Source organism: Tinamus guttatus, unplaced genomic scaffold (assembly GCF_059628265.1).
Source record: "Tinamus guttatus ecotype Peru unplaced genomic scaffold, ASM5962826v1 Tinamus_guttatus_pri_ptg000208l, whole genome shotgun sequence".
NCBI lineage: Eukaryota > Metazoa > Chordata > Aves > Tinamiformes > Tinamidae > Tinamus > Tinamus guttatus.
Window position 1 is genome coordinate 6,987,153 of NW_028288742.1, and position 19,741 is coordinate 7,006,893.

Here is a 19,741-nt window from a genome sequence, read left to right on the forward strand (position 1 = left end):
TCACATGGCCTTGAATAAACAAAGCCTTTCTTGGCCTAAAAGGGGGTGGTAATGAAAAGACATGGAAAATTCAGCCACTGTATGAATAAAGGATGCTGCAGTCTACAGCTGTAGTGAATGGTGTCTGCAGTATCCTATCACAGTGCCTATGTGCATGACTAGGGCAGGCAACTGACCCTATCCTCCTCAAAAAACAAAGATACATACAGATTCTTAACTACACTGATTCTCCCTAAGGAGGAGAATATCTCTTATTCGATAGAGGGCCTGAACAGAAAGAGAACAGGTTGGAAAGAGAACCAGAGCACTGCCTTGTGTGGAAATAAAACCCAATACTGACTGAATTTCTTACATGACAGTTAAGTTCTTCTTCTGAAGATCAGCAATGGTTGTTGATCAGAAGTGCTGGCTGAACGAGGAAGCTCTCATTTCTTGCTGAAGATACAGAGAAACAAAAAGGAGCACCATCCTATTTTCTAGTGCTTCTGTGCTGTATCTGTTGAGATCACAGGTTGCTCCTCGGAATGCTGCCTCTTTTTGCCTGGGGGCCTAGGATGTTTACTAACTATTTGCACTGCATGGATATCCTGTGAATTTTCAGTACTTAGGAACTCAGCTCTACTATTTCAGTGTCCTGACAGCTTTGCTTTCTATCCTATGCCATGCTGTGCCTTTCCCATTCTATCCCATCCCATAACATCCCATCCTTGACATCCTATTAGAGCTCCCCCTGCTCAGTATAAGAACTTCTCAGCAAAGCATATTTCAGGGACTAACAGCCATTGCATGTGCTTTGTTCACATGTATTCACTCTTGCCAGATTTGTCTGAGTCCTATCTATGCAAAAGAGGAAAGGGATCACTATCATGGTCCTAGCAATCAAGCAACAGGACAAAATAAGCGTGAAGGTGATAGGGATGAACATATTTTCTTCTCTATTCCCCTAAGTAGGTCTCCCTCCAGAATTTAGAAAAATAAGGGGGAGCACCTCATTCCAGTCACCCTTCTGAAATAGGTAACAACAGATGTAGCTAATGGCAAACATCTCTCAGCTGCTGAGGTGCCAGTACTTTGCTAGGATCCTGAAATCTCCATGGAATTGCAGGTTTCATTAAAAAGTGAAAACACATGTAACCCTGACAGCCTCTAAGAAAACCCTTGTGCAGTCCCGCTGGATTTATCCCAGCACTGCTCCCCATGCATGCTCTAGAAGCCACTTGGACCACTCAATTCTCGCTTTGAAAAATTGAAAGAAAAAGACTGTCATTGTGAAGCTCTGCTTTTACTTTTTTTTTTTTTAAACTTACATTTGCATAGGGGGAAAAAAAAGACCCATTGAATTTCAAGGTCTCAGGCAGCAGCTATTTCCTCCATTAAGCAGATGGACATGAGAAAATGAAGGAAAATGTATTGATTGATTTTACGTGGTGCGTTACAGGTTGGTGCGTAAACTGAAATATGAATCCAGCTTTGGCATTAGGCAGAGAGGAAGCTGGCCTCCCCCGAGGGTGCTGTAATGAGACGGTCCAGGCTTGGTCTCTTGGTGGGACTTGGCAAAGCAGGGATAAGAGCTCCCTTGAGGCCTTGGCACGGGAGGAGGACAGGGGCCAGTTGCTTTGGGTGGTTTGGGCAGCAGGAGCCTGCTGTATGTCTGCATTTTGATGCAGCAGCTTGCAAACTGAATTAGCTGTGCAGAAGATCCTCACAGATACTTCCAGAGAGCTTAGATATGGCTTTCCTCACCAGGGTACCTCTGGGGACATGCATCCTCAGGCTGACCTGTGAAGGCAGGGAGGCCCTGGTGGAGCATTGCCTGGGGACGCTGTGGAGCTGGTGTTGCCACCAAGCTGCTGAGTGGCTGGGAACGAGCCACGCGCCTCAGCCTCCAGGGAGGCAGACGATACGAGCGAGGCAGACGACAGAGAACTTCCCTGTGGAAAGCCATGATAGCAGCACAGCTCTTTCACCAGGCAAGGCAACAGTACTCCAGCCTGTCCCGAAGTACTCAATGATGAGTCAGATGCTTTACTGAAAGGCAGTATTTATACAGGAGTCCACAGGAACCTAAAGTCTGAAAGGTGATTTTGTTTTACCATCTCATTTAGGAAAGTACAGGCTGGTAAGCTTGGTTAAAAATGACATATTTAGTGTGGAGGCTTTTATCTGCCTGGGTGTAGCATCCTCCAGTAATGACAGACAAGTTTACAGGTCTGCTGACTGCTGGCTGTGCCCTGTAAGTCCTGAAAAGAAAATGGATATGAAAGAATTACACCGAGATGTCCAGCATCTCAGAGACATCTAATGGATGTCTCACTCACCCTCACTTTTGGCATCTTGAAGAGAACTCAGTGTGCAAGTAAATAAGAGCTGGCTGAGATGCTTGAGGTGGTGCAGTACTGCAAATCAAGCAGCGTGGATCACTAGCAGTGATCAGCAGTGCAGGCAGTGTGTCACAGTTTATGATCCATGGCAGACGAAAGTGTTTTTCCTCTACTTGTTAGATCGAGGGGCTTTCCCATTTTTTTCAGCCTGCTGAACAAATGCCATTTTTGCTGTAGCTGTGTCTCTGTTTGCACCCAGAGAGGTGACAAATGTCCTTCATCTGTGGGATGCTGGCTGACTGCTGTGTCCTGAATTGGAGACATGGGCTCATATAAGTGTAGGCAACAGAGGTGTAAGCCCTTCTCTTTCCTTCCTAGAGCTGTCAATGAATCCAACAATACTGACTTACAGTTCAAACCCTCTTAACCAGCCTGACTCTTGGGGAGAAATTTTTACATTCTTCAGTCCTGACAGTCAAAACACGCCCTGCTCTTCTTCTTCTTGGCCCTATCCATCCTCCATCAAAGCTCTGCCATCTCAAACTCTGCACTTGTCAGCCACTGCCCATTAAACTCGGAGCAAACAGCTGCCTGGCTGCCTCCTTCATGTCCTTGTCACTGCATTTGTATTCCTTGTATTCAAGGGAATGTTTCCTGGCATGAACTAGGTTCTTGTCTCTTCCTCCTCTCTTAACTCCCTCCCCACTGCACATCATTTGTCTCCTTTTCACCTCTCTAGTGCCTTGCTGCCTTCTCTCCTTGCCCTCCCTCTGATTGCATGCCACTTCCAGAAGCTGCATTGGGTTCCTTTCCTTATGCCCCAGGAGCACTTTTTCCAAGGACACTTTCTCTTCCTGTGAGGAATAGGCATCCCCACTCCTTTCTGACTTGGCCTGTGAGTTCAGTATCATTTTTTCTACTCTTCCCATAAGGTCGGAAGAATCGCTGCCCTGTTAGAGACATGATTCCCTTGGAAGCAAGCAGCAAGTCACGCACGTGGCCTTTCTCGAACAAAGCAGCCTTTATTAGGCAGTGGGAATGCCATGAGTCAGGGTCACTGGGCTAGACTGGCATGGCAAAGCTCACACGCACACCTTGCACAGAGGGCACGTACCTACAGCTCTGCTCTGCAGCCACGGGGGTCCAGCGCTGGCCCTGCACTGGTGGCAGGTTGGTGACCACCCAGTCAGTCACTTTGCTGCCCAGCACTGCTCTATATCATGTTTCCAGACTAACTCTTTACATGAACAATGGGACTGGATTGTTCCATCCAAGCTCTGCCTCTTCCTCATTCCCTGGGCGTAGTGAATCCCTACAGACCCAAAGGACAGCTAGAGATGCATTGCTATAGCATGCCTAGGGATGGCCTTCATACCATAACCAGCCTTACCCAAAGGTTATTGCTCTGACTTGACGATTCACCATGCAGGTGAAATGTGTGCAGAGACTAAAGACACAGTAGTGCCCTCCCTTAGCCCAGGAAGGAGAAAGATGTGTTTTCCTAAGCAGAAAATCCTAGGCTGTCTCCATAGCTTCTCACGATGGCTCTTCACACAAATTACCTTTGTCGTCTCCAAGTTGACTGGCACCCTCTCTGAAGCAAGCTGCTGTTTGGTCGCGCTGTGCTGATGGTATGACAGCACTGGGGATTGAGGTTCTTCCAGAAGGAAGGCAGTCTATGAATTATTTAAGAATCTCTTCTTCTGATTAGCTTATGACTAACATTCATTGTGCTAACTCCCAAGACACTGCATGTTAAAATGACTGGAGAAAATATAATGGCTGGAATTGCCTTCTAGGTAGCAAGGCACACACAGAGCTTTTGTGGACTTTTGTGTGTTTGTTTTGCTTTCAGTTTTAAATAGGCACACACTGAAAGGGAACTCAGAAAGTCTTCTCAGGGACGGAGAGTTCACAAAGGGTCTGAATCATTTTTCAGGCGCAACAGGGGACAATGGAGAGTGACTACTGCAGCGGAGAAGGAAATTAGAAAGAAACCTTTTTTTCTGATGTTACATTTAGATTTTAAAAACCTGAAGACTGGGAGCTCAAGCAGGAAGAGGAGATTGCTTTCAGATAGCTTGTGGAATAAAGGGTGCATGACAGACACGAGCAAATTTCACATCATATTGAGAAAACATAAAAAATACCCTCTTGTTGAGGGAGTTTGAATGTGGATTTTCAATTATGGCAGTTGTTGAAGTTCAGAGTCCGGAGGCTAATGTTAAAGCAAGTTTAAAAAAAAAAAAAAAAGTGCTGGCATGTACTGACCTCTTAGTGCTCAATAGCTAGGGTTTTGGAAACCGTTCCCTGCTGGTGTGGATATATGACAACCCCAGCTCCTTACCTCTTCCAAAAAGCATAAGCCTAGTCTAGGAGTTCAGCTACAATCCCATTTAGCTTGAGGGATGCAAACCAGAACCTGTCAAGGCAGAAATTTAACTAACAGTTTCGTGTATGTTTGGGGCACTCAATGTTAGAGTTTCCCAAATGATTCCTGTGTCTATTAGTAGTCCCCTTGGCCAGATGACTGCTCTGTTCTTGGCTAATGAGAGACCATGGGTCTAATTCTCTTTTTGCTGTGGTTGACATGATTTGAAAACTCTTAGCTTATACTTTTTTATTCACAAGCAGTAACCGTGTGAGTTTCCTGCAAGCTTTTTTCATGAGTAGAGCTCCCTTGGGTTGGCCAGCTACTTACATCATTTGCAACAGGAGTTTTGAGCCGACAGGACACAAAGCATAACTGTTGCTGGGGTCTGTTCTCTGTGTCTCGCTTTTCCTGCTTCCAGCCTCCAAAATAGCTTTTGTGGCCCCCTTTGAAACTTATATCTGGTCTCAAGCTTTATTATTATTATTATTATTTTCCACTGAACATATCTTTGTTTTCCTTCCTCCTGAATGAAAAAAAAAAAAACATGCCTTGGGTCCATCAGGATTGTCTGAGATCCCACTTTTGCATCAGTTAAGAACAGAAGAAATGTATAAGAACAAAGCAAAGGGTTAAGGTCTTGATAATAAAATGTGCAAGTCATTGCACTGATGAGCTTTTCATGATGTACTTCATCTGTTCTGTTCATTTAGAATAGGTAGGATTTCTCTTGTCCTTAAAATTCCTGCCCGGTATAAGAGGAGTCTGGGGTGATTTGTTCACATGGAAACATTTGCACAGCAGATATCCTTAAAGAAAGGATGGGAGGGTGAGGGGTGTATTCTGACCTCAGTTACAGGAGTAATGACAAAGGTAACAGTTGCTATCCAGCTCTTCACTATCCTTGTAAGGATTCAGGGAGGTGTGTCTTGACTGTGGGGACCCTTACTGGTGAGTTTCTGGTCCCCATTTAGACTTGGAGATTTCCAGTTGCTACTGGAAGCAGGCAGTGCCTCAGTGCGTCTCCCAGGAGTTCCCCAGGGTGTTACTCATTTGAGGGATCTTGTTGTGCGGTAGTCTTCCTTGGTGGCTTGGGTAGGTAGCAGAGCCGAAGGAATGTCTGATCCATGGCTTGTTTTCCTGCGATGAGCGCAGAGGATGCTGGAATACAGGCTCTTCTGCCTCTGTTTCCCTCTCCTCTGAGGAATTCAGATGAATCATAGCTCCAAATTTGCAGGGGTGTGCTGAAGCAGGCGTATCTCTCTAAGGCATCTCCTTGCCGTGTGATGAGCTCAAGTGAGCATTGGACTTGCCAGCAGTTTGTAGAGACTACATATCTTACATAAATACAACTGATGTGGGACTTTTAGCTCTCTGAGATGTGGCACTCAGGCTTGTGTTATCCCTTCATTAATTTTCGGGGGAACTAGGTATTTTGAAGCATTTGAAGTCTCCGGATCCCATAGTCCAGATTTTATCAGATCTTCTAAAATAAGCAGGATCCTTCCTGGTCAAAGTCCCCATGGGGAACATGCAAGGCATGCGTGAAATGCTGAAGCAACAACAGTGGCGGCTTTCTACATCAAAACCACTGTTGTAGTCTGATGCAAAGGAAAACTTCGCTCTGGGATAAACCACCTCTTAGCTAAATCCTTAATCACAGACTTCAATGATGCGATGACAATATTTAGCCCTGCTTTTGTGAGCGCATCACAGAGCTGTGACAGTGCTTTGTTCGCGAGGCTTCCCGCTGAGGATGGTGCCCTTCGTTCCCTGCCTAATCCCCCCATCCTGGCTGCACACTGCTGTGCATCGGCTGCCAGTGGCAGCAGCCCAGGACCTGATTACCTACCTGGGGGTCCCTGGAGGTGGAAGGTACCATGGTGGTGCGGGATGATGACACAAGGGAGGCTGCTGCTGGGGGGCAGCTGCTCCCCCTCTCTGCCATATGTGTGTTTCTGTATGCAGCCTGAGCCTTTATTAAATAAAAACATCTTCAGTTGCATGAGACCCCCAAATCTGGCTGGATTCCAAAAGCCATGTTGGCTCCAGTGACTGCTTTCCCTCTCTCCTTTGAATTTTAGCTTCTTAAGAACAAATGTTACTTAGATAATTTCACTTCCTCCTGCTAAATTGGCAGGGCTCATGGGGTTAAAACACTTCTGGCTTCAGTTCAAGAAACAGCATGGCCTTGTCTGGCCTGTTGCCAGTACACTGTATGGATGAGGCCATCCTGGTTTGGGAGGAGAAGAGAGTTTAGCTGCATGGATAAGAGGCATGCCACGCTCCTTGCTTTCCTCAGCAAAGAACAGACCCTGGCCTCAGAGATCAGGAGAAAAGGTCTATTGTTGAAATCCAGCACTTTTGATATCTAAACCCACCCTGTTGCTGCCCCAGGGTCCTGAGGTCAGGACAGGCTGAGGTCAGCTATCCCTCACCTCCATATCCATTCGCCAAATCCAAGACAAACACATCCAGTGTTTTTTATGCATCCATAGGGCTTCTGTCATTGCATCCATCCCTTCCCAGCAGTCAGACACATTGCAGATCACAACATCCCTCTGCAACACTAGCCCTGTCTGCTCTGGGTCAGTAATTCTGTCACTTGGTAACTGCAGCAAGGAGGCACATGCTGGCTCATAACTCAAAGCATGGTTAAGTTTGATTTGAAAATAGTAACGTGCTGGGCTGGTGCAAGTTCATCCCTTTCTTGGGCTTCTTGCTAATACTCTCTTCCCCAGCCAGCAAGCATTTCCTTTCTACATCAAACAGTCTGTACTTCAGTCTCCCAAGATGGTGGCTGGGCCTGGGGATAGTAAAATGGAGCTCTCCAGGGAAGATGCTCATTCGTATCTGGACAGGAAGGATACTTTTTCTGTGATAATGCTGCTTCTGGTGCCCATTAGCTGTAGCCTATTAGCTAGGTTTGACTCATCTATATCTCTCTCTGCTGCAAGGCATGATTATTGCCATCCAAGCTCCATTTACAGCAGGGCTGAGCTCGCAGGATCCTGGGGGCAGGAAGAAAGTGAGACAGAGAAAGGGACACAAGCTGTCAAAAGTCTACAGCAGGCTAAAACATGCAAAGAGAAAGGAGATGTACAGCATCTCTCCAGAGAACATCTTAGAGGCATGACACCAATGTGTGAAAGAGCATTTCCATCTCCCCCTGTAACCACAGGAGAAATTTTCTACTTTGTTTTGTTATGGTCACTTGTAGCAGCAGCAGGGTCATGAGACTTGCCTATGCGCTTATACCTTCAGAGCTGCTGTGAACTTCTTTTCTATAGGGTCCCTTCTACAAAACATCCTACTGAACTTGTCCTCTGCTTGATATTATCAGGGTCACTCTGCTCAGAAATCCCTGTCCCTGGAAGTCTCTGTCCCCACACTGCCCTGGACTGTGCTCAACAAGCTGAGCTGAAGAAGCCCAGCTCCTGGGCTTCCCAGCAGTTGCAGGGGACACACGTGTCCGGGACATGGCCAGCACACAACGGGCTAGTGCAGATCTGGGCCATGTGCAGGGTGCACAAGGTCTGTTTGGGGTTATGGCGCTTAGGGGGATGACCTGGACTCTGACAGGCCATTTCCTCCATTTACGTGTCCGTCCCTGGCAATCACACAAAGCTTCTGGCCAGGATCTTCCCAGCCATTCCTGCAGATAAGCAGCATCTGAGCTTTGCAGGCTGATATTCTCTGGCAACCGTGACATACATTTTACTGTTTTCAAACACAGACAGACAAAGGCAGTCATTAATGTACAGGAGCTGATCTTATCCACTCTCCCGTACCCACTTCAGCTGACTCCATGTCTCACAGAGCACCATCCTCAGCAGTGCAGGGGGTTCCTCACAAGGATGCCTTGACTGCCTCATCCCTCTTCATTCTGCTCACCCGCTGCTTTGGGCCACTAGCACCAGGAGTGACCCGTGTCCTTTCCACAGCACTTTCAGGCTGGGGATCAAAGCAGTGACATGCCAGAAATGACTCTCCTTGCTACAGCCCGTCTGTTACCATTATCTGCCTTCGTTTGCCTGGGCTGAAATTTGAAAACAGTGCACACAGAGCTGCAATCAGATCCCTTTGCTTTCATCGTCTCATGCTTTCTGCACCCGCTTGGTGCTTTCCCTAGCCATTGCTATAAGAAACAGAAGCACTTGCTTCTGTGGCACCATTTCTTGCAGTGAAAGCACTTTGCTTGTAACAGTGGTCCACAATGTGCTTTCTGTGAGACCCTTGGTTAACGTGTTGCGCAGATTATACAGTGCTGTCACAAATCTCTGGCATCTTTAATGCTTGTTTCTAGTGATACTCCAATTTTTCAAGCAGGTTGGGGGTCAAGTTAGCTTCGCTCTGTAATCATTGGTTGGGGGTGTTTTATTTTCCTGAACAAAGAGTACCCAGTTCCTTCATGCATCATTTGTCTTCTCTGCACCCTAGCAAAGCTCTGGCCATTTCTCTATTCAAGCCACGTATTCAGAAATGTTCATTTTCTTTCAGATTCTTTTTATAAAAACAGAAATGCTCTATCATCTCCAGTGACTCCGAGGACAGGTGATTTTGTAGATTTTCCACAATCTAGGCAAATGTTTTGTCTGCATTTAATAGATACTGTCAGGCTATGCAGCAAATTTTAGCACCTACTGCGATCAGTAAACTGACTGTTGTTTTTGCTATTATACTCTGTTCACTCTCATAGCATAACGGGGCAGTTCTCTCCCAAGCCAGTGGAAAAAAGCCTGTTTTCCCCAGGCAGACATGCTTAATCCCTTCCCTATTTCCCTCTGCCTGAGCAGATTACTCACCACTCCCAGCGCCTGTCCCTTGCGTCCCCACTCAGTACGAAAAGCTTTGTGGCTCTTTCGTTCCTCACCAGCTCTGCTGCTGACCAGCTGTGTGAGGGAGTCCCTCTCGCTTCAGCTCTGGTGTCTCACTTTGCCTAGTTAGAAACACAAAAATACCAAGGAAGCTTTGTAAATGCTTTGAGATCTCCCAATGAAACACTCTGTATGAGAGTCAGGTATTGCTATTATATAGTGTAGCAGCTTCAAGCATGTTATCCCCTCTCTTTCTGCTCACTCCCCACAGTGCTGTCCTGTGATTCCAGCAGCTCAGATGTATTCTTTCAGCTCAGCTATTAGGTGCCTTAAATGTCTGTGCTTTCAATGCTAATAGTCTCAGGTTTGGATTCAGTGGCAACTATTAGCTATAGTGTGTCTGTGAGCAAACCTTGATATAATTACATGCAGTAAGTGCAGGGGCTTCTAAAGGGATGTAGCAAGCAGACTCCTCCCTTCTGGACGAAGGAACTTGTGCTTTTGCCACTTCTGATCTCTCAGACCTGCCGATTTTCCCTCTGAGACCAGTCTGACTAGATTGGAAACACCATTTGATGAAGGGTCTGAACATGGCTGCTTGGACTTAGTAGCAAGGACAGATACCAAACCTCCCCTTTTTCTTTTCTTTTCCTCCTGAGGCTCCTGCTCACCAGGAGACCGCTCTCCTGGGCATGGCAGCTGGCAATACCATTATTTTTCTCTTGCCCTCTAAACTAAAGAAGAGTCTAAGTGACAGGGGCAGAAACAGGGAGGGAATCCGTTCCCTTTACGTCATCTGTATGTCACGAGGGGAATTTAGCCAGTGACTAATGCCAGTCTTTGAAGACTCTTTCATGTTCTTCCTTGTTGTGGGTTGGGACAACATGAGCAGGAACTCTTGTCTCGATGGGGACCCCAGTGCACAAGTGCACATGTCCCTAGCCCCAGGAGTGTTATGGAGGGCTGCTGTGCTCTCCGCTGTGCCTTCCCATCCCTTGGAGACCCAGGAGAGACAGGTTAAGGCAGAGCATGTCTGAGCTGCGGGAGCCCCCGAGGCTGTCAGGCAGCCGAGTCGAAAGGCAGCTATTGAGTCTGCTGAATGTTTTATAGTGCATTGAAGTAGCGAGCCCGCTATCAAAGCTGGGCATTATCCATTTAGAGCCCTGTCTTTAAAATGAATGATAACTCTTTGAGGGCAAGCTGCTGCCAGGCAAAGGAGGGGGAAGGGATTCCTGATATGGGAATAAGGGACTGTGTGGAGGAAGCAGGTGGAGTACCCTTCCCAATGGGCAGCAGAGGTGGGAAGCCCATGCCCAGAACCTAGACCCTCTCTAGACCCTGGAGCCACACTGGGAGAATTTCCCAGTTGGTGGCGTTTTTGCATTGAAGTGGGGAACCATTTCCTCCTAGAACATTTTGTTGTTGTTGTTGCTTCTTTTTCCTTTAAGAAAAGGTCTATAGGTGTTCAAATACGCTAGACATAGGGTAACCGTGACGGTACAGGGAGGTTCACACAGATCTGCAGGCTGGGGACAGGCTGACCCGGCCTACGTGGTGAGAGCGAGCGCTGAGGGATGGGAGGTGTGTGGAGAAGTCTTTGGCACAGGTGCTGAAGGAGGTGCACTGAGCTGCTGATTAGCATTTCTGTGACAGTAATGGCTACTGTCTGCCTAGCCCTACTCAAATATAGAGGAAGAGACAGTCGCTGCCTGGAAAAACATATGAGCAGTGGACCAAAGTGGTGAACAAAAGGCAGGAGAGAAGGAGGAAAGAAAGTTGCTGTGAATATGCAAAATGCCCTACCAGACAAGATGAATGTCCCTTTAGGCCCTTAGCTCAGCCCTGACAGTGCCTGATATCTGATGTTTTGGAGAAGACAATGAAAACAAGCTCCACAACACACCTGGGCAATGGTGTGATAGGATCTCCAGAAGGACTGTTCCTGCAAGACCCCATTTGCTGATCAGCCTACACATGGAAATCAGAAGTCAGAGCTCCTGTCCTTTTGCTCTGGATGATGTTACAACCAGGACTTTCACTCACATAACACCCCAACCTGTCTCCTTCCCAGTTACAATACTGGGTGTAGCACACCCAGTTACGATATTCTGGGTGTGCTGCAAGATCCCCAACCCTTCTGGCAAGGATAGACCCATGAGTTATGGCTCTAATCCCTGCACTCTGAAGACAAGTGCAGCCCAAGCTGGGCAAGGCAGAACCCTCTCCAGCCACGTCTTGCTGTCGTGAATCAAGGGCTCTTGCACCACTTGTCATACATTTTCCATCACACGCTCCCTGCAGCTCTCAGTGTTCAGCTGTTCCTTTTCAAATGGCTTGCTCGAGGAAAGACACTGGCCTACTGGTTTGCTCTGAAGATAGATACCCTTCAACAATCCTTCAGCAGGTCAACGGCCAGATCAGCGTTTCACCATTCTCCCTCTGTGGGGAGCCATTTCTGGAAGATGTGTTAGCGGGAGTGTGAAGAACAGATCAGACTATGCCAGTGCTACAGGTAGCAGGACGAACAGTGCTACAGGGCCCAACTAGAGAGTCTACACCCAGCACTGGCAGGTGATTAAGACACTGAGTCTGCTGCCTCTGTTCTGCATTCAACAGGACTGATGGATAGATAAAATAAGGTAAGGTTCAGGAAGGATCCCAGGAGCAGAACAAAAACGCCTGGGAATGACCATCAGTTGCTGACTAAGCAGCGTCCAGTGTTACCCTGAGATCTTGACAGTCCTGAAGATACCAGAGTGTTATTTGTGGAGTTATTGTGCATAGTCTTCTATAGGAAAAGCCTGCCCTGTCTTCTCATTCTCCCAAAGGCAGAAGGAAAACAAACAAGGGAAAAATGAAAAGGAGTAAAAGAACTTTCAAAGGTTATTTTTGGTTTTAAATGGCAATCGCTCTGGGCTCCCTGCGCAGGATGCTTAGCAGGATGATTTCTCAGTGGCTTATGTATACCAAAACAGAGGTAGAGAAACTCTTGATCTGATGGATTTTCTGAGCAAATTCCCTATGGATCTGATGAGATGTGAGCCTGGCACTACCCTGAGGAAGACCGTCCTTCCACTCAGTGCTGTGTAGGAAGTGGCAGCGTAAACCTCTGGGATGTCCTGGCTCGTGGCTAGTTTAGTTGCTCTGATGGAGAATGAGGAACACACAAAGGGCTGCTGGGTTTTGCACAAGGTCCTCCCTCCCCCTGCCCCCTGACCATGCACACATACACACACCTGTGCATAAATGCCCAGTGTTTTCACAGAACTCCTTCTGTGACTTTACCATCATGGAAAATGCCTTAAAGAATTCTCCTTCTCATGCAGGACTAACCTCTTGGCCTGTGGTGTGAACCTACTGGCTTTCAGGAAAGTCAACAGGGACACTCAAAATCTATCATTCAGCCTCTGCCTCTTTTACAGTTTTAGGTTCATGCTGCCTATTTTTTTAAGGCTCTGAATTATTTGCTGCTGGGATACCAGGCTCATGCTCCAACAGCCACTTCAGTACCATCATGTGGGGCAGTGCTCATGCAAGAAAGTGCCCAGAGCGATGCCTTGGCAAGGTCCTGGCTCTCTGTCACTTGTTGCTGCCCTCCCCCTGGGCAGCCAGTGGTTGTGATGGCTTGGCACTTTCAGATGGTTAACATGGAGTCTGGCAGCCTGCAGAAATTTTGAGGGGGTGTCCTTTTTTTCCTTCACAACAGTTTCTTTAATAGATATTGTTTTCTTTTAGTAGCAATCACTCTTTCAAAGCTACTTCCAAAGCAACAAACATCCAGCATTACATAAGGTTTTACCAGGTCAGAAAAGCCAACAAATGAGGCAAAATCTGAACTAACACTCATACCCTGACATGGAACAGTACAATCATGGTCTTTTGAAATACATTGGTCTTTACTATCCCCACTCCAAGAGAAAAACTTATAGTTAATCCAGATCAAAAATTCTGGAGTTGCTTCTCAGGTGGTGAAAGCTGCCTTCCAATATGCTCTTTCCTTCACACACACTGTAAACTCCCCAGCATGGCAGTGTGGAGCTGGAGCAATCCTGCTGTCCATGTCATGCGGATCTGTGGCTAAAGGCTTACACCAGGCACCTTTACATTGCTACTCTCCAAAGCTTGCTGTGGGACGAGAGAGGGAGGGGAGTAAAGGTTATTCCTACGCAAAGAACTGGAAGCCAAACTTGTGTCCCATGAAGCTGGGATTAGGTGGTCTATTAGCTTTGTGGAGGCAGACTGCACAACACTGGATTTAGAGCTCTGAGACCTTGAAACTCATGGAAATGCGTGTGGGAGAGATGGAGAAGGGTGGGATGTGCCTCTGGCAATGCAACTGTGTAGATATCTGTTTAGCTGGATAAACTGAGTAGGATTGTCTCATTCTCACAGAACAAGTGTCTGTGTCATAAAAACTTGTCCTTGCTGTTGGTGACATACGTGCTGAGACGGAGGGCTGAATGGTGGGTTCTCAGCTCCCCACTTGCTCCCTGTACTGAGCTGTACAACCCCTCTTATCTCTTCTGTGCATAAACAAGGGGACTCATTCTCCAGAGGCTCTTAGTCTAGATTCTTTCATTAAGAATAAATTGAGTTTAAAAATACTGTAGGAGGAATTTTTTTAAGTGCTTTTTTTATTGGAATGCATTTATGTAAAGCTCTGACTGGAATAACCAGCATGTAGTGCAACATATTTCAGATAGATAGAAATAATGCCCTAAATATACCAGCCTAATTAGATGTATTTCTCTACAAAACCACAATTCTAATGTTCCTGTCTCACTATAATTAAAGAAGCATTTACCACGCACTGGAACTTTTAATTAGGTCTAACATCTAATAAACTTGGAGTAAACTAACAAATATTTTCTCTGCCAGTGGGTAGTTTTTAATCAGTGTTTGGAGGGGTGGGGGTTAAAAATTTAGACAGCAGACAGCAACACACACCTGAAGTTGAAGAGACATTTGAGAATAATTTGGTAACTGTTATGCTCCCCTTAGTAAGACCACATATAGGGAACCACTTTCTACTTCCCAGCCCTTTTCCCCTTTGGTGGTTTCCTTCTCCAGTGGGGAAATGCTTTGCCGGCTGTATTTCCACAAGGCTCACTGGGTCACGGAGCATGCTTAGGTGCCAAGTTTCTCCTTTCTCTTGCAGTAGCTCTTCTGAAGCTAGACCTCTTCCCTGGACTCCTGCTACAGTCAGTGTAGCAAAAGGTGATTTATTCTCTCTGAAATAAGCACTTAAGATAGATGAGAGAAATCTCCACCAAAGGTGCCTCTCTTTTCCATTAAGGCAGAGCACCATGATGACCATCCCAGATCAGATGTCTAAATTATAGATGGCCAAAATGAGGTGAGAGGTCTCTCCCCACCCTGCATCCTAGTAAAACTCTGCTAGCAAGAAATTAAGATCTGACTGTGTTTGCTGAGATGTCCCTACACACAAGGGCAGAACAGGGCCCACAGGAGAGCTATCAGGAAGGAGAATACATCTCATGGAGACGATGGGACTGCAGGAACCCGTTTGGGAGGGGGTCATGCTGTCTGGCCAGAGAACTGATGTACTCTCCTCAGGAAGGAGAGCTGGGATGTGGATCCTGAGCAGAATGGAGCAGCCACAGCTACTCTAACACTCTGCCAGTCCGTGTGGGATAGGAAAATGGACATGCCTCTTGGTGATGAGGGTCAGACTGCAAGTAGAAAAGCTGGTGGTCTGAGTTAGGCTATTTGATAAATCTGCATTGAACTCCTTATGGCAATAAGGCAACGAGGAGGAGATATCACAGTGGCCATATGCATGTACAGCAGAACAGCAAAAATTCACAAAAATTCATCTGCTCCCCTGGATTGTAGGGACATTATACCAGAGTAGCAAAGCATAATCCATACAGTGTGTGTCTATTTGCAGCACCTTCTCCAAGCATCTTAGCCTGCTTCCAGGAACCAGTCACACTGTTTTCACACAGTGTCCTGCCTTTTATTCCTCCTTGGCTGGCAGCCATTTGAAGTTAATGGTCCAGTTGATGGTCTTCTATTACAGCTCTAAAGTAACTCTATTTCTGTGCTAATAGGTCCTGATAGACATCCCTATCCCTGACACCTTTATGTGCCTTGCCTGCTGTCTTGGGAAAGAAATCTACCTCTTCATAGCCAGTGGGGTAGCAGGACAAAAGAGGTATAGCTAGCAGGTACCTGAATTTTTGGAACAGAAGGACATAGATATTGTGTGAAGTTTTCTGCATCCAGGGAATTACTTTAACGTAGCTTGAAGTGTCAACAAGTGGCTACTTTAAAATTAGTTGAGTGGGATCCTAAAAGTACCGATCTCTAACCTACATGGGAGGCCAAAAACACTATCTCTGGTTAGACACCTGCTTTGTGAAAACTGATATTTGTGCAGAAGATTCCCATGCTGATTGCCACAGTGCTTTCTGAAGTCTCAGAAGTGAGAAATGTGTCACACTGGAATGACTAGTGTGGAGAACAACTGGACCTGACTACCCCCATTTGACATCACATATCCACACTGGCTCTCATGATAGCAAGTCAAAGACTAAAGGGCGATGGTGGCAGTCAAAACAGATGTGGGTCTCAGTGCACACTGTATTCTATAGCACATGCAATAAATACAAGGTATACAGATTTCACTGAAAAGCTAAACACCCCAGTAGGGAACCCAGGAGATTAACCTTTACTAACTTTTCTAAGAAACTAACCTAGGGATTCACCTAAGCAGTATTAAACTAGCTGGCATCATGCAAATGGACATTTAGCCATGCTGCTGGAAACTTGTTTCCGGATGGACAGCAGAGGTTTAAATGCCTTCAGAGGGCAAGCACACAGACCATAAGCAGACAGGATACCCTTAAGCTGCATTCCTAAGGTCTTTGGGGAAGTCTTTGCCAGTGTCAGAAATGCCTCTTTCTTGTCTTCCTGCCATCTCCACCAACATGACTGTTTCCCTCCTTGCTGCCTTTTACAGACCTGATGGAGTACAGACACCCAGACCATGCACACTGAGCTCCTAAAGGTGTTGGTCTGCTGCAGACCAGCACTCTCAAGCTCATCTCAGAGGACAGAAGGTGGCTGACAGAAGGGGTTGGGAGCTATTGCTATGGCATTCGTAGAACATCTTGCTATGAATCAATATCTCCCCATAATGATCTCATTTGCTCGTGTTTTATATTAGATAACAAGGTTGAACATTTGACCCTCACCCTCATCCCTCATCCATTTACATTTCCTCCTTGCCTTGGCAGAGGAAGGGAGGCCCTCTCCCATTAATTAGTAGCCCTTGGAGCAGTGAGATCTCACCCTGAAATCTCACAGCTGCCCTGCTCTCATGTCTGGACATCTTTATCACAAGCTGGGAGGTCAAGCCAGTCTGCCTCCATGATGCCAGCTCCACAGGGATAGGGTGCTGGCTATCTGTCCCAGCCTGACTGCAGTGCCAAGATTGGAGGAGGAGGGGAATGAGCTCACCCTGTGTACACAGTGACATTTCCATGGGGCTGGACTCATTCATCATGATTAGGAGAGCTGTTTATGATTAGGAGGGTTTAGGAGAGCTGTTAACTGTTTCGAGCTGGTGGGCTGCCTGCCTTGCTGCAGCTAGAGCTTGGTCCCCCGGCAGCTCCCGCTGAGGGCTGTGCGTGGGGCTGGTCTGGGGGAATGCCCAGCTCCCCACATGATGTGGAGAGGATGGCGACCCTCTGACAGCTGATATCCAGTTCTCTGCCCTACCCACTTGATTTTTGTAGTACACATTCTCTTTGGCCCCCTTGACCAGCACTGGTGAGTGGTCTTTCCCTTTGTATCATCTCCGTATGAGTGACAGACTCCCTCCAACACACTTCCTGCCTGCATGGGTACCCACTGCGTTGCAGACTGACATGCTGCCACCTTTTCTCCAGGCTGGATCCATCACCTTCTCTACTGTGACTGGGGCTTTTTGATACCTGATGTTAGCAAATTAGGTGTGCTCATATATCTAGGTGACCACCTGGCTTTTATGTCAATGATCCTTGCTTCTTTCAGCTTAAATCACATGTAGCCTTACCGCTCTCGGTGCTGCTTCCTCAGGAGCTGACCTTTATGGCAATACCTATTATCAGGTATTACAAGCAAAGCAAATGCTTGTAGTCAGACAGCTCATTAGCTCCTGCTCCTCTGGGGATGCCCCAGCGCCTTTCCTCTGCTCCCTCTCTCTGCCCTGCGACCAACAAAGGCTGGTAACCACCACCACCACTCCGCACTATGCACACACACAAAACACCTTTGACAGCACTAGGTAAGGAACTATTAGAGAGTAATTAGTCTGCAGAAAGGAGGGCATAGGGGAAACCAGCTGCATGGCAGAAGCTTGGTGTGTAGTGGGCAGCGAGGACTGTAGCTTGAATCAGAGATGGGGAACGGTCTTGTGCCTCTCCCTTGCTGTTAATTAGTCTAAGGAGCCAGGAGACCTTAGAGCACTATTCAGAAAACCACAGCCAGACTCTCTGGAGATTAACTGGGGCCTTTCACCTCCTTCTTGCTGCTTTTCAGCAATTTGATCCAGAGTGCAAGCAGAAGAGGAGGCACTTAGTTTGCACTTAGTTTGCCAGATGCTGAGAGTCAGCAGGACTTTAGCAGGGCCCCAGAGTCCAAGAGGTAACAGGGAAAGAAAGCTGGGAAAAAATACCTCAGTGTGCTTTTTATTTTTTTCCTGGGAACAGACCCTTGTGTGCCAAGACAGTCCCTGCAAAGGCACTTGACATGGGGCTCCCTTCCTGACCCACCTCCCCACTCTGATACCCACCTACTCTTGCATCCTTCTGTGTTCTCAGGTCCTGAGAATAACTCTCGCTCATTCATTTCTTCCATCTGGCCCCAAAGTCCTGAAACCTGCTGCCTTTCCCCTCTGCCATGGCTCTACATTTGCCTATGGGGAGAGCTGGAACAGATTGGGACCACAAGTGGGAATATATCCCCCAGTGTACCCAAAGCTGGGGGCATCAGACAAAACTCCTCCCTGAGAGGAACAGCAGGTCTGGATCCCCAAAGCTGCTGCCTCCCGCTTCCTTCCATGATCCAAATGACAATGCACCTGCCCACCCCATAAGGAGGCTCTGTGCACGACCATAAAAGATTCCTGCCTTATTTCCTCTGGTGGGAACATGTGTGGGGAAGGATTGGTCCATGCAGAGGAGGAGCTGGTGCTTTGCCAGCGCATTGCAGGGAAGTCCGTGCACATGTCCATGCAGGGAAGAAGCAGCTTCCAGCAGCTGCTGCTGGAGGAGCACCGTGGTGACTTCCCTCCACATCCCATCAAAAGAAAAGGCCTGTCTAGGGATCTCCACCACAAACAGGTGGCTCCTTCCAAGGGAAGAAGCAAGGGAGAGGGTTGTTCTCAAAAGATGTTTTGGACATCACCTGAATGTGCAACACGACAAGCATGAATGGCAGCTGTTTATGAGCCCCCAGTGGCAGCTGTGTTCAGGCTCAGTTATTAAGATCATAAATCATGGAGACAGTCACGGGGAAGGCTGACAAGGCAGGCATGCGCAGCCAGTAATGCTGGCGGCAGCCATCAGAGGCACACGGCTTCATCGTGCTGCATGTTATTTTAAGAATTTTTCATTTTTATGCCTTTGCTGTCAGCGTTCTCAGAAAAGGGACTGAACGATTTCAGGCTGCCCAATTTCTTGAAGACCTGGGCATGAATTCCAAGGTGCTCTCAGTTGAGTGAGGGCTGGGGAGCGGAGGTGAGGCGCAGGGTGCAGGGCATGAGCTAGAGGCAGGGACGGGTCTGGAGCTGATGCGCTGGAATGGGAGAGGAAAGACCATGTAATGTGTAGAGAACCAGCAGGATTGGGGAAGGCGTTGTTTTTCCCTGTCAAAAGCAGGGGGCAGTTTTTGATGAAAGGAGAAATCAGTCTGCAATGCCGTCAGCCATGGGAGAAGGAGCTGTTTAAAGTGTTTGGGAGTGAGGCTGTGTAAAGGTCAGATGCACGTGAGGTGCAGTCCTTTCCCTTGGGCAAGCCACACAGTCACTGCTGGCCTCCGTGTTGCTGTGACTGGTCCCTGGTCCAAACGCGGCAGTTTGTAGCCAGCTCTGGTACCTCTCTGCTACACTGTAGATGTGGTGGTTGGATGCAGGATATGACAAGCAAATCCTTGCACACTCGTGGCTATCAGAGGCTCCTGCATCTCCTTACAAGTCTTCAGCCTTTTCTGGTCAGATACCAGCA